Consider the following 15870-nt stretch of genomic DNA (forward strand, 5'->3'; position numbering starts at 1 on the left):
TGAGGAGACATCTCTTCCTGGTCCTTGGTTCTCCAGGGTCTGACCTGGAGACTCCTCTGAAGGTTCACTTGGGAAAGGACAATGATGCCAGCTGATGACGGTGTCACGGTTAATTCCCCAAACACATGGGGACGGGATAAGGGAAACCCCACAGTGACAGTCACAAGTGGAAGCTCTTGGGTTAGAACTTCTGGGTTCAAGATCCAACCTCGCCAGTTAACAGCAGAACAACCTTAGGTGAGATGTTTGTTACCTTGGCATCTTGGTGTCCTCCTCTGGAAATGACCTTTCTCGTTCCTCTGGTTCCTTTCTTGTTGCACCTGGAGAGGTCTCTGCCACGGTCGTTGCACAAATTCCCTCTCCCCATCACTCAGGTCCAAGCCGAATGCCACCCCTTTGCAGAGACCTCACCAAGCAACCCTCCTCCAGGAGCAATTAACATTTCTTTCTTTCTTTTTTTTTTTTTTTTAAAGATTTATTTATTTATTTATACAAGCACTGGGTACAGTCAGAAGCACAGGAGGGTGAGAGAATTCACCAGAGCCAGAGCGGGGAGCAGAGCAGGCAGAAGGACCGAAGTACACTGCTGAGGGGAGCAGCGGGCGGCAGGAGAGGTCTGCACGCCATGTGGGACCCTCCTCCAGTGGCCGGGGAGCAGCCGGGGATCGAACTGGCACTGCAGAGGCTGCGGGCAGCTTCGCAACCCAGCGTTCAACCGCTGCGCCACCGGGGAGGCCCAGGAATTGACATTTCTTTGAGAATTCTCTTTTAAGTTCTTTTTTACCTCCCCTTTCCTGTTTCTGTCTTAGAATATTTGAGTTTTGCCTGGGGAAGTAGACCAGCTAATGATTTATCTATTTTATTTTGCCTTTCCTTTAAGAACCAAATATCAGCTTAAACATATTCTCCTTATATTTTCTTTCTCCTACTTCATGGCTTTTGACTTTATGTTTATGAATTATGCTTTCCTTTTATTTATTCTAACTCACTAAAATTAATGTTTGGTTTCTCTGTTTTTATTATTTCAGGCTAAATCTCGAAAATAACTAAGATAATCGATTGTCTTTTAGATACAGATTTGGCACATTCCATAAGTTTTTATCCAAGTTTTTAGTAAGAGTAAGTGGGTTCTGGGAAGAGAACCCCGGTTTACAGGTCAACAAGGAGGTCTGGGCGAGATGTCGCCATCTCTTGCATATTTTCCCTCCTGCCAGCATTGCACAGGATGTTTCACACACAGTGCTCAGCCTCGCTGCTCCGTCTCCCTGCAGAATACAAAGCGCAGAGAAGGGACAACACTTGCTTTCAGTGCATGCATAACAAGGCCGGACTCGAACTCGCGTCGGAGGCGCTCAATCCCTCAGGGTTGTTGAGCACCAGAGTGCCCGCCCTCTCTGCCCCTCGGGCCCTCTCCTGCTCTTTGGGCTGTTGGCAGAGCGGTGTGATGCGGAGGCCGCCAGGCGTGCAGTGTTGGAGGCCCGGCCCTCCCTTCTGCGAGAGCAGACGGGGCGCATCAGCTGTTGTCGGTCTGTCCCCTGTCCTGTCGGCCTGTCTCCGGCACAGATTAATTGCTGCTCTCCCGCAGCGGCGTGATCTTCCGCTGTTCCGGCCGCGTGGGAGGGGCGGGGAGCGGGGCAGCCATGCGATCCTGAGCCTGGAGCGGCACAGCTGGCAGCCTGCGCGGCGCCCTCATCGGAAAGCGATTCATCAGTGGCAGCGGCGCTGCCATCCAGGCCCAACTGCCGAGCTGGCACCTCTGGGCCCCCTCAGGTGTGACAGGCGTCCGGCTCAGAGCCTCTGGGAGGGGTCTGCTTCTCTGCCTCTGGCAGAGCCTTGGGGGAAGATAATGGGACCCTTGCTTGAGTCCTTTGCTTTTAGGAGTCAAGGATGCAGGTCTCCTAGGGGAAGGGCCACCTCTTGAACAGAGAGTCCTTTTTCCCCATGGTCAGCTTCTAACAGGAGCAAGAACTCCCAGGACACAACACAAGCCTCCTCTGCATCCCTCCAAAGCCCCAGAGATTAGAGTATCCCCACACGCCCAGCTGAGATGAGACTAGAGGGCCAGGCAGCGCTGGGCGTGAATTTACATGGGAAGGGGAGGTAGGAGCTCAGGGTTTATCATTCCTGCTCCAGGGACCTATACCCCCCTCCCAGCACCCCAAGACCTAGAGGGGATTCCACTTGAAGTCCCAGGTTGAGAACATGGTTCTTACATGTGACTGGGGTATCAGAATTACCTATAAGTCCTGTTAAAACAAATTGCTGGGCCCCACCCTCAGAGTTTCAGATCCCCTAGGGCTAGGATGGGGTTTAGAATTTGCATTTCTAACCCATTCCCAGCTGACCCTGGTCTAGAGCCCACACTTCAGGAACCACTGGTTTAGAGAGAGGTCAGTCGATGCCTTCCTTAAGTGCTAGGAATTCACAGAAATCCAAATTCTTTTGGTTTCTTTGGGTGGTTGGTTCCTGCTTCATTTTCCATTGTTTTCCCAGCCTGTCTGGGCTGTGCTAGGACTGAAACAGGGGACAATATGCAGTTCCTTCCAGTGATGGACAAGCGTGCTTTAGGGTGTGATCACCCCACTTTGGTGATGGTCAGAGCAGTGAGCGGTGTTTCTGCCAGAGCAATACAAATACAATTCCATTTGGATGCTTGTTTTAATTGCCCTTTGACCACTAATTACCTGAGAGGATAATCTGAAGTGATGTATGCGAACGGCTGGCTTTTTAAAAAAAGATGCCAAATCAAGGCTAGGTTTTCTCTCTCCTTCTCTGACTTATTAGTAGAGACAGGTTTGGCTGCAGCTGAACCCCAGAAGAAGCTGTTCAGAGGGGACAGTCTTCGGAATAACTCAGCAATATTCCCCTTGGCTTGTGTCCACTGTTTGTGAAGGATAAGATACTTCCTCTCCCAGGTCCTTAGCCCCACCTACCCCTGGAGTTGGCACTGTCATCTGGATTTGCCTTCTTTTAAACTTTTGTTAGTGTTGGGAGCTGGCCTCAGGGAGGGTCCCAGTGGTTGACCTAGGCTGCTCACACCACACTCTGAAGGCAAAATCCTCAACTTTACTTTTCCTTCTCATCCTATCTTCTGGGAATTTTTATCCCTCTGTTCAGAGCTGTCTACCAGCAATGGCAAAGGGAGTCCAAAAATTTCCAGGGCCTTAAAAGGAAGACAAGGGTCTCAGATACCTCCTGGGGTTCCAACTCACTGTAGGAGAGGCACGTTTGCTTGGAAGTCTCAAGTTCAGTCTCAGTGACTTGTGTTACCATCTTGACCAGAGGCCATTCCACCCCCTACTTCCCACCTGTTATCCTCTGCAAGCCTTATTTCCAATACCACTCACATGTGTGTGTTCAAGGTCACCTTTTGTCCTTATGAATTCCCAGGGACCATCATTTACCTCTTTCCTTTGCCCTTGTAAGTGGGACCCTGCAATTAGGGAAATAGTCTTGATTACCCCCAAAGCAAACACAAGAAGGTGCATATCAGAAGGGACCAGGATGCATTTCCCCCCAGACCACCTATTTCTTGCGGGAAGTATGTAATCTTAACTCCCTGTTGCATCTCTATACTTGCTTATAGCATCAACTACGGCAGCAATAATAGCTAATTCCCAATCTCCACATCCCCGTTCCCCCCATCCCCCAAATCACTACAACTGGCTGGAGTCCTGGGCACCTAGCCTCTGATTCAATATTTTAGTTCTTTAAGGATGTGGGATCATCAGCTGTAATGGAAAGATCAGACAGTTGGTTAGACTGCATGTGGTGGGACCTTATCTTCAGCAAAGAGAGTATTTTTCATGTTAACAAGGATGATTTTGTTAAAAGTAATGTAATTCTTGTTTAAGATAAAAAATTAATCACTTCTGCTTTCTGTAACCTTTTAAAAAGGAAACATCTTTTCAAAAGGCATGCAGTCTTGTGACTCCAGGAGGAGGTCACACTCTGAGACTTGCATTTAATCTCCTCCTATTGGGACAGGAGATGGAAGATTGAGACTTTTGAATGTTGACCCCCAGTAAGTGCCTCAGCATGCCCCAAGCTTGCCCCTCCTGCAGCCTCAGGAGACAGTAGACCCACCAACCTTTTTTGTGAACCTTGCCAGTTTCTTTTTGCACCAATGAATAACGTCAAATGAGGGGCCCCTGCCAAGGCGCCTGCTGCTTGCTGCCAGGCACTCCTGATGACTTCAGCTAATTTCCAAGTCTGGTAACATTGTTGACAATGTGATTTCTGAAACGTGAAAGGCGTTATCTCGTTGTGCCATCTGCGGCATGTCTGTCTGAGTTGGGGCTTCCGCTGCCTCTCTGCCCCTCGCAGCAACACTCACTGCTCCGTCATCATCTCCCACAGCTAATTGCTCCAAACTGACAAGGAGTCTTTTTTCATTTAGAGATACAGGGGAATGGAACTTTCTTGCTGATGTTTCTAAGTCAAGCTTGCCTTTTGGAATTGCAATTTGATCTTTTGATTGGGAAGGGTGTGGAGGGGGGCAGTATCTGGTTTCAGCACTGGGTCAGGGACAGCTCCTGGAAAGAGCTGGTGGGAACTAGGTTGAAAGACTCCTGTGATTCTAAGTTAACAGGGAACCCAGCCTTCAACAGAATGAGTTGCATCGGGAGGTAATGAATTCTCTGTCCCTGGAGGTATGTAAATGGAGATGAGTTCTTATCTGCTTGAAAAACCCCAAGTGGAGCCAACATTTGAATGGGTGATCTCTTCTAGTTCAGAGAATCTCCTGGAACCAGTTATATTCATGGGAAATATGAGGACGAGGAGGATAATCAAAGGAATAATATAGTAGCTACCTATTGCTGTGTAACAGATGACCTCATATCTTCAATGACTTGAAATAACAATGGTTACTTGTTTACTTTCATGATTTTTGTTGGTCTTTAATTCATAGAAGACACAGTAGGGATACCCCATCTCTGCCCCATGATATCTGAGGTGTTAGTTTGAGATTGTATAGATTAGGGGTCTGGAATCATGTAAAGATTTGACTGGGGCTGAAGATCCACTTCCAGGGTGACTCATTCGCATGACTGGTCATTTGGTGCCAGCTGTTGCTAAGAGACATCAGTTGCTCATCACCTAGATTTCTTTAGAGAGCTGCGGGGTCCTCTAGATGTGTGATGACAGGTCTCCTCAGAGTGAGCAATCAAAGCAGAGACTGTGATGTCAATTATGATATACACTGTCACTTCTGTAATGTTCTCTTGGTCACAGAGGTCAGTCTGAGTTAGTGTGGGAGGGGCCTACCCATGAGTGGGAATACCAAGGGGCAAGAACCCTCTGGGGCCATCTTGGAGGCTGGCTGTTACAGGTAGGTAATCAGGTAAGTGCTGAGCCTTATCTTATTTCAGCAGCAGGAAGCTGGCAGAGGGTATTACATCCAAGCAAACTCAGGTTTCTATGAAACTTGTTTTTCTCTTCCAGGTAGTCTCCCCACCCACTTCTATCACTTCTAGCCTTCCTTAGTTTTGCATTTAGCAATAACCTTTTCCTCAAATCCATTTAACTTATTCCAACTGCATTGGACTCCCATCAGCTTCTTGAATGCATCACACTATTTCATGCACCAGAGACTGCACACATGCTGATCCCTCTGCTTGGAAACTGTTCCTAATCTGCCATTTTCATCCCATCAGTGGTTGAGTCATGAGATCATGAAATCTCAGCTCAAATGTCACTTGCTTGAACTCTTTTGTAGCAGATTGTATTTTCCAAAGATGGCCACATTAATATATATCTCCCATCCCACATTCTCTCCTTGCAATGTGATATTGACTTCATTCCATCAAGAGGTAAATCTGCGTTCCCTCATCTAGACCCTAGGTTGACCTTTATAATGGCCTTGACCAGGAGAATGGGGCAGAAGTGATGCTGTCTGGCTTTCATTTCTCACCAGTCCCATCCTTCACAGTGTGTGCTCTAAAGACACCAAGCTCTTAGGGTTTTGTCCAAATCATCTGTATTAATTTGGTTGCAAGTGACAGAAAAATTCAACTTTAGCTAACTTAGGTAAACAGAAGAGTTCATTGACTCATGGAAACCAAGAAATCATTGGAGGGAGGGCAGGGGGTGAAGAGCTTCTGGAACAACTAGACCAAGGACTCAATCTCTCCCTCTGCTTCACATAGCGACTTCATATTCCTCATGACAGAAGGGCTTCTCTATGCTGTTTATTTTTGCATAACAAACCACCTTAATGGTATAAAAACAACTACAGCAACAATAATCATTTATTATCACCATACCTCATGGTTCTGAGGATGAGCTTGGCACAGCTAGTTTTTGCATTCTCAGGTTATTTCATGGGTGGCAATCCCATGTGAACTGCGGTTGAAGTCATCTTTGCTCCCAGGCCTGGCTCCTGGGCTGAGACTCCTATGATATCTCCCTCCCACTGCATGGTGTCTCCTTGTGGCGTCTCTAGTATAACACCTTCAGTGTAGTCAGCATCTTACCTTGTCATTCAGGACTCCAGAGGCTGGTGTCTGGGAGAAATCAAAAGAAAGTGCATGTTCTTTTCTCACAGAACCTTGGAGGCCACTTCAGCTACAGACCATGCATCAAGTTAGTTAAAAAAAGATCCATCCAAGTTCAAGGAGTGGGATCACAGATCCATCTCTTGAGGGGGAGAATATCATGTTTGAAAATCACTTTTTTCCCTGGGAATCATAACCTGTGGCAATTCTTGGGTTATGCATTTACAATTTCAGTTGCCCATTGATTTCAAGTGGAAATCCCCAGGTGGGGGACTCTGGGCCCATCTTGTGCGAGGTGAGTTCTGACCAAGAGAATGGCGTGTCCTAGAAATTGGCGACTCCCTGCTGTGGATGCACGTGGCAGGTCTTGGAATAAGAGTGGTGTTCACTGAATGGCACACACACACACACACACACACAACACCTCTGCACACTTGCTCCTGCTGTGCTTTTTATCTGGAGTAACTTTCCCATTTTCTTCATCCCATCATTCCTCTTTGTCTTTCATTGCTTGCCTCAGGAACCATCTCCTCCAGAAAGTCTTCTCTTCCTTGATCGCCCCCCTGCCCAAGGCTGTGCTAGATGATTCCTCCTCTCACTTCCCAAGACCTCTAAGCTTACTTTATTTCTAGCATGAATTATACTTGCTCATAATTTCTTTTTCTTTTCAGAAAAGCTATATCCCCCCCACCAATCTGTGGGCCTCTTCAGGCAAATCTTATATTCCTAGCACCTAGTTCAGGGCCTAGCACTTAGTAGGTACTTGGTCTTTGCACATGGAATGAATGAATGAACCAGAGCACGATGAGGTTGCCCCCCCAAATGAACTGCTGTGTCCCCTTGGCAGGAGCAGATGGCCCAGCTGCCATGTGCTGGGGTGGAGAGAAGCTGCCTCCCCCACAGCACTCTGTGGTGGTGCATCTGTAGGCTGTGTTGGGCGCTCCTAAGCTGACCTGACAGATGGAGGAAAGCTGAAGGATTCCAGGTCCACAGGCTCCACACTCCTTTTGAGTCTCAGTGCTGCTGAGGGGCCATAGGAGACCACAGAAACATCTGGAGAAAATGGTTCAGGAGAAATCATTCACACCACATGTGGAACCTCAGGCATTTGAAGTCCTGGGCTGAGACTTCTGACATCTGCTTGTTTGAGGGCTAGGGGTCAGGAGACCCTAAGAGATGGCTCTGAGTGTTGGCTCGGTTATTTGAATGAAGCCAGCCAAAGTAGACACTCAGCGGCCAAGCAGAGCTGCCATTTATCGAGTCCTTATTATGTGCCAAGTACTATGCTAAGCTCTGTGCTTGTATGTTAACTACTTTTAACCCTATGAGGTTATTTCTCTTTTTCCTATTTTGTGGAAGAGCAAAGTTCAGAGAAGTGAAGTAACTTGTCCGAAGTCTCACAGCTCATCACGAACAAGATGGGATTTGAACCTGTGTGTTTGACTCTGGGGGCTCAGCTCCACACACTGCATTCAGAGTGGAAGTGTCCAGGCCCCCCAGTGGGCGACGGTGGCTGTGACTGCTCCGGCGTCCGTTCCAGGACACTCCTGGCTAAAGTGAGGATCTTGGTGTTTTTTGCATGATGTGACCTGATAGACTCCAGTTATAAGCTACACAATGGTGCTGAGTAAGTTCTGTTTGTGTCCTTTTCCTTTTCGTGTTACCTTCATGCCGCCTGACCTCTGACACTAAATTGTCCTCCCCCTGCATTAAGCCAGGTACCTGGAATCTGAAAGCAGCTCTGGGTCTGTCTCGTCCTAGGGGTTTGCATTCATCACTGGGATTTTGCTATTTGTGTAGCCCAAGTCTTACTAACTCTGCTCCCCAAAGCTGACCTGAGCCAAAGATCTGGGGGCATGTTGATTATTTGTGAGGTAACAGCAGGAAGCATAGTGAAGAAATAGACTTGGGAGATCAGGAAGGGAAGACAACAAACCAGGGGTTTGGTAATAAGCTCAGATGACCAAGAGCTCTGGAAACCACACAGAATGCACCTTACAGTTGTCCCCCGAGTGGGGAGGGAGCTGAATGTTTATTCACCAAGGGCAGTGCCCAGTGATTGTGGGTTGTTTTGGTGCATGATGTCCCTGGCTATCCAGCTCATGTTTCTCCAACCCTGTGTGAGCTGAGCTTGCTCCGGTGGCAGAAGAAGTCCCCAGGTAGAGAGATGGAGGTGCTTGAGGTAGGAATCCATTGGCATGTATAGAAACTGTCACTGAAGCTGCACATAACCATATAATTTGCTCCAAAATGATGTGACAGGCAACAATAACATCTGCCTTCCTGGTCCTACCTGTTAACGCTCTTGTGAGTTGCCCTCCCTCTTCAGATGTTTCGGGGGGTCCCCAGGAGCTCTCTTCTGTGTGCTCTCAAACACGCTTGGCCAGTTATTGCACCGTTCTCTGGGTACTGGTGGGCACTGACTTCCCTCTGGGCCCAGCAAAACTATGGCCTCATTTTATCCTCTGGGTAGTGGCGTGTCCTGCTTCCTGCTGGCATTCTGCCCCAGCTGCTTTTTTCTGTGGTTTTAAAATTTGTTTGTTTGTTTTTATGATCATCTGCTTTCTTCCATGTATAGGATTCAATCACAAGGTCTCTTTGGGAGGCCGGGGCAGGTGATCTGAGAGACAAACACTATCATGTTGTACCCCTGACTTCTAGAAGAACCTTTGGGATCTCCCTTATCCCTTCACCTCTGTTATAACGAGACCCATGGCTCCAGCCACAGATGCCCAGGAGGCTCACTTTCCCAAATTGATTTTATCTAACTCCTGTTAAGTTTCCTTCATAACTGTGGTTCTGAAGATATTGGTTAACTGTTCTTGCTGGGATTGCGCAGAACAGATGTCAAGGAGAAGCCAGCAAAATGTGTAATAGCTTTTGTTAGGCCAGGCTGTGGGGACAAACAACTCTTCAAGTATCAGCACCCTATCAAACAACAAAAATATCTTTTTTTCTTGTATAATAGTTTAGAAGCCGCTGTTTGGCTGCTTCTCTGCTTGGTGTGATTTTCATTTTGGGACACAGGTAGAAGGAGTCACTCTAATCCAAGACATGCTATTCTCACAACAAAAGGAAAGATCAAGAGATCAGGTAGCAGCCTCAATGCCTCTTAACTCCTGTGTGGACACAGCGTGTGTCACATCTGCTCACTGGCTGCTGGCCACATGTGTCACAAATGCCGAGCCCAAAGTCAACGAGATAGGAAAAAGCTAAATAATTCCAATAATAATAATACTATCAACAGAGCAAATCAGGCTATTGAAAGCTCAGGTGTTTTCAGCAGCAGCAGTTGGAAACTGTACTGGAAAGGTCTAAGGGTGAGCTTAGGTGGTGTGAAAGGGGGAGACAGCTGAGGGCACATGGGGTTATGATCATTATGACTTCATATGGCCTCATGGATAAGTAACAGCATTCATGCAGCCTAGGACATTATGACTGGAGGTGCCAAGTGGAATGTGGGGGTGTCTGGATGTCCTCTCTGGTAGCAGCACTTGATTTAGCCATTGTTGTGTCTTGCTTATTCCTTCATGCCTTATTTAGGGAGCTTTCTCTGTAAACTTTCTAGAATCTATTTATATGTCCTAATTTATGTTCCTTCCCCCTTTCGATTGCTCCCTAATCAGCAGCTGATGATACCCGCCCTATAACCTGAACGTGATGTCATCTCTGGTATCGTTTAAGAAATAGCACTTAACAGTTGTTAAATAGAGGAGTTCATTTTTAGAATGTTGCTTGTTTATCTTCTCCTCCTTTACAAAGGTGATTAAAATTTATTTTTACTTGGATGAAAATGGCTTTCATTGATTTCTACCCCATAGAGAGAGAGAACACTTGCATTAGCCAGAGATGTTAATCTTGTTCTTCCTGCCACTTATGCTACGTGATGCCTCCCAGTTTACCCATAAGGGGTAAACAGAGTCAGAATTCATCTTGCTTTATACAGAAGCTGCAAATCTTGTGAACGTGACCTCTCTGTGCTCAATGTGGAGGCTATTTTGAGGGTCCCAGCTCTTGGGAAGCTTCCTGGGTGACTACCAGGGAACATGTGACTTGCCCCAAACCAGCCCTAATGGTGGCCTTTTGTTACTTCACACTAGGATCTGTATTTCCTTCCTTGCCCTCATCTTCTCTATCCTAGTGACCCCCAACTCTGTATCCTGGTCTTGCAAGAGTTACTTCCACATTTTCTGGTCTTTGTTACAGCAGCACCCCACTTCTGGGTATCAAAATCTGTGCTAGTTTCCTTTTGCTATTGGAACAAATTACCATACACTTTGTTGTTGAAAATGGCACAGATTTATTATCTTACAGTTCTACAAGTCAGAAGTCCGAAGTAGGTCTTAGGAGACCAAAATCAAGGTGTTTACAGGGTTGTATTCTTTCTGAAAGTTCTAGGGAAAATCCATTTCTGTGTCTTTTCCAGCTTCTAGAGGTTGCCCGTATTCCTTGGCTCCCTTCATTTTCAAAACTAGCCATGAATGGCCAGTCAAGTATTTCTCATGATTTCACCTCTTTGGTTCTGAATCTTCTGCCTCCTTCCTTCTCATTTAAGGACCCTGGTGATTAGAGGGGACCCATCTAGATAATCCAGGATAATCTCCTTATCTGAAGGTCAGCTGGTTGGCAACCTAAATGCTGTCTGCTGCCTTAATTCCCCATTGCCACATAAGCTAGCATCCACAGGTTCTGAGGATTAAGACATGGACTTTTTAATTGGGCCATTTTCCTGCCATCATTTTAATTTGGGCCATCATAATGCCTAAGTGTCTTGCTCTTATTGAATGTGCAAATGGAGATGACATTACACCTGCTTGGAAAGCACTAGGTGTCAGGGACATAAGAGGAATATATAGTGTATAATACAATATCAAATTAATCCCATGATGCTTTTATTCTAAAAAAATTCTTTGGTCATTGCAATAATGAATTTTCTTTACTTTATTGTAAACTTTGATTTAAAACACAGTACATGATTTAGGGGACTAGGTTCACACCTCCTCAGATGTAAGTTACCACACCATTCCCACCATCAAAGCGCCCACAGTCCTTTACCCTAAGCCTACACTGTCAGTTTCCTTTGGCTACATTCTCCCTACAATTCCCAGCCTCCAATTATTAGGTTGATGGTTAATACTTCAGTGTCCTGACTCATCCCTCACCATTTCTAATTTTGTTTTAATTCAAAAATCTTCTAATCTTTTAGGCAGAACAATTTATTCTCTTGAGTCTCTAGCCCATACTCAGCTCTGAGACTACCTTAGCTCATTGATTCTGTCTTTATTTAAATTTGTGCTAATTTGGCATTAGTTTTGATTTTAAAACATTGCATTAAATAGTATTTATCTTGATTGCTGAGTTTTTTCAGTGCCATTTAAATTTTGCACCTGAGGTGAGTTTTTACTTTAGTCCTGGCCCTGGGCCACCTCCAAGGGAATTTTGGCATGATGCTATTTTCTCATTTATAAGACAGTTACTTTTGTACAGAGCAATGTCTCTAAGCAGACCTTGAGATGGAAAACTTGTGTTTTTCAGGAACTCCTTTGGTCTTGACTATTAGTGAACCATAAGAGATACTATTTGTGGGGGCAGAGAACTCCAAGGATTTCCCTGCTCTCAGATGCCCCTGGGGGAAGTGATCAAATAGTACATCTATTTGATTTCACCTTCCTCTGGGAAGAGGAGGTGAAATGGCTTCCTCTGCTGTCACCTGAAGTGCTGGATTTTTTCACATCTCTTGGTGGAAGCCCAGAGGCCTCTCAGTGGAGACAGAAGATCATATCATATGAAATCAACTTCAGTAGCTGTGATGGTTAATTTTATGGCTCAACTTGACTGGGCTGAGGGATGTCCAGATAGTTGATTAAACTTTATTTCTGGGTGTATCTGTGAGGGTGCTTCCAAGGAGTGTCACCAATTAGGTTGGCCTCATCTCATCACTTGTCAGTCCAAATATAGCAAAAAGGCGGAAGGGGGTTGGGCTCACCCTCTTTCTGGTTCTTAAGTTTTCAGACTGGGACTGGAATCTACACCATCAGTTCTCAGATCTTTATACCTGAGAACCACTCCACAACCTTTCCTGGGTCTCTACTTTGCTGAGAACAGGTGGAATTTAGGCTCCATGATCTCTTGAGTCAGTACCTTATAATAAATCCTATATAAAGCGAAGAGGTTATGTGCTGTACTTCAGGTACTGTATGCACTGGATTTGACCAAATATTGTATTTTCCATTTGAGTGCATGCTCTCAGAAGAGCCAACCTATTCTATTTGAGATGGAAGAAAACTAGCACCTCCTTTTTCCTCTCATTCTTTTGAAGAGGCATTTACTGAACACCGATCATGTATCAACTGCTGAAGCGTCACTGAATGTACAAGGATAAACAATAAGGAAATGGTTCTTGCCTGTGGGGAGCTTGCAGGACACATCCAAAAATGTTTTACTAGGTCCCTGGGCATCTCTTAGTCAAAATGCCACAAAAAATTAACCAGCAGACTGGATAAGAGATGAAGGTGTGTGGGGGGGCACAGGTGGCAGGACATGCGGAGTATTAGAAAGGATGGGTAAAAATTTTGGCATTTATTCTGAAATCCATGGGTAGTCATTGGTCCCCATCTCTCCAACCCGTTTGAGGGAATGAAACATTTCTTTATTTCTAGACCTGGGTACAGTAACACCAGTTATGAAATGCACAAGTGGATGAAGGAATGTATACATCCCATTCATGTTTCATACATGCATATAAATGTACATATACATGTCAATTGACCTTTGGTTTCCACTTCCCCACAAGTGGCCTTTATTAACATGGAAGAATAACTGGAGTTTGACAGCAGTCAAGTTATATTGCAAGCAAAGCAGTTAGAGTATGTTTCACCTTCTGGAAACACGCCATGCAGGCTTCACGAGGGACAGGCCAGATCCTGGAGAAGCATTTAGCTGTTAAAAGATCCTGACATTAGATTTAAATTGACGGATGGAATGGCACCTGATTTGCTTACTGCCAAAGAGTCCTTGGTAACTTTTCGAAAGCCCCGAATTTCTTATCTTGCTGGGGAAGCTTGAGACTGTTAATAGATAAATCAGTGGGTTAAGAAAGGGCTGGGTTGCTGCAGGTCATAAACCCAGAAGTGCTAAATGCTCTTGAATTCCAGGGTCCCCTCTAGGATGTTTGCAAGAAATGATATCCATGCCCAGGATGACCATATATAACTTAGAGTGAGGAGACCGGGGTTCTATACTAGTAGATCCCCAAGAAGGTGCCCAATATTGTACCTCCTTGCTTGAATTTTGGGAAAACTTGCCAGGATGATAGAATTCCTCACAGACAACCCAAATGAGGTGTGTAGATCTCAGCATGGAGGGACCATTTTCAGACTCTCTGGGATAAACCTTGGAAAGTGACAAGTTTAGGAAGAAGCCCTGTGGCCTCTTGGAGGTGGATTGGCATTGTGTTTGGGAGCTCTAGGCAGTGGGTCTGGGCGTCTGTTCTGTACATTGATGTGAGTTGGAAAGCAACAGTGCTCCATGGCATGGAAGAGTATGGCAGTGGATAAGTTTATTGTGGAGACAACATGAAGTTAGGGTGAGGAGGGCACCATGTGATCCCCATGGGCCTGAGCAAAGGTGAAGGACTTGGGCCTGCACCCCCTGGCTCCCTTCTATATACCACATTGCCTGGTGAGACCCCCTCACCCAACCACCTGCATGACCAGATTCTACTCAGAGAGAACCAACTTACTCCAAAGAGGCTACATTTTAAACCAGTAAGAACAGATTTTTCTATTAAGTTGAAGAAGGCTCAGGAGCAAATAGTCATTTACAGTGTGGTTCTTAGACTAAAGGCATGTCAGCATCACCAGGAGGCCTGGTTAAATTACAGGGACCTACACCCCATCCCCAGTTTCTGATTCATCAGGTCAGTGGTGGAGGCTGGGAGTCTACATGTCAGTACGTTTACAGAGGCGCTGAGCTGGTGGTTTGAGGGCCACACTTGGAGACCTACCGATTTATGGAGAGTAAAGAGTATTAAATACTAACATTGATAAAGCTTGTAACTCTGAAATCTACATTCAGTGCATACCCTCATGGCAGAAACCCCATACTTCATAAAACTGAGTGCCCCTGCACCCCTAGACCTGCCTCATTTGTCTTTAGCAGATGTGTCAGAAGCAGCCTCCGGTAACAGGTTCTTGTGTGTTCCTTAAGACATGTTTGGTGCATTTAGAAAGATGTACCTGCAAAGATGCATGTATGTCTGGGCCACATAGCAGGCTTTCACAAACGTGACTTACTCTGTGGCATTCTGCTACTGGCTTTTTCCTCACTCAGTGTCATAGCGAGCCTCCCCAAATATTAGCATTTAAATCGACATCGTGCTTTCTAACACTTGCCAGAGTTCCCTTTCTCTTATATTCTGCTGATCATTTGTAAGGAAGTCCTCGTTCCCCTCTAGGAGTAATAATGGACCATTTAAAATAGCAGTACAAAGAATAGTCATAATAGCAATTGACAGAGGTACAATTCATTCAGTGCCAGCACAATGTAAGTTTTTATGCATTTTCTTATTTAATCCTCTCGGTAACTCTGTGGTACAGGAGTTATGATTGTATTTTACAGATGAGAAAACTGAAGCGTAGATGGATTAAGTATCTTGGCTCAACGTATTATATTCAGTAGGTGGTAGAGCCAGAATTTGAATGCAGATTTAACTTCCTTTGAAGACTGTTCTTTTAACCATTACTCCATCATGTTACTGAGTATTTATCAAGGCTTATTCTTTTAAAACCCAGTGGAAGCCACTGAGTCATTCAGTGATGAAGGACAGGAACCTTGTGCCAAAAGTTAAATGAGGAGGAACTAGTTTAACAACAGAAGCCAGAGTTACAAGGGAGCCCCAGAGGAGTGGGTGGCAAAGTGACTAGGATGGGATCACATTTGCTCCTTCACCTAGACTTGGGGGTGAGCTCTGTGGACTGGACCAGCTAATGTCAGAGCCTGCAAGTTTCATTTAAGGTCCTCCAGGACACAATTCCTTAGTTTAGCTTAGTGTAGTAAGAGCAAACTCAGTCTTTCTTATTGAGTACTTTTCTTCCTTTTGCAGGATACTTGGTCCAGTGCTGGGCCCTGATCATGTTCCCTGACTATAACAGTTATGACACTTTTTGTTTATAAATAAAAAGAGCCAATTTCACAAGCTTAAATGACAAAAGAAAAATATTGGCACATATGATTGATTAGTTCAGGGATAACATGCTTCAGGAATAGTTTGATCAAGGTGTTGACTATGCTTCTTTGTGAGTTTTCTTGGTTGGCTCTATAATGTGAATGTTTGGCTAAGTTGAACTGCATTTTCCAGAAGTCCCTTACTTCT

Source organism: Talpa occidentalis, unplaced genomic scaffold (genome assembly GCF_014898055.3).
Source record: "Talpa occidentalis isolate TD23 unplaced genomic scaffold, MPIMG_talOcc4v2.1 talOcc4.10, whole genome shotgun sequence".
Taxonomy (NCBI): domain Eukaryota; kingdom Metazoa; phylum Chordata; class Mammalia; order Eulipotyphla; family Talpidae; genus Talpa; species Talpa occidentalis.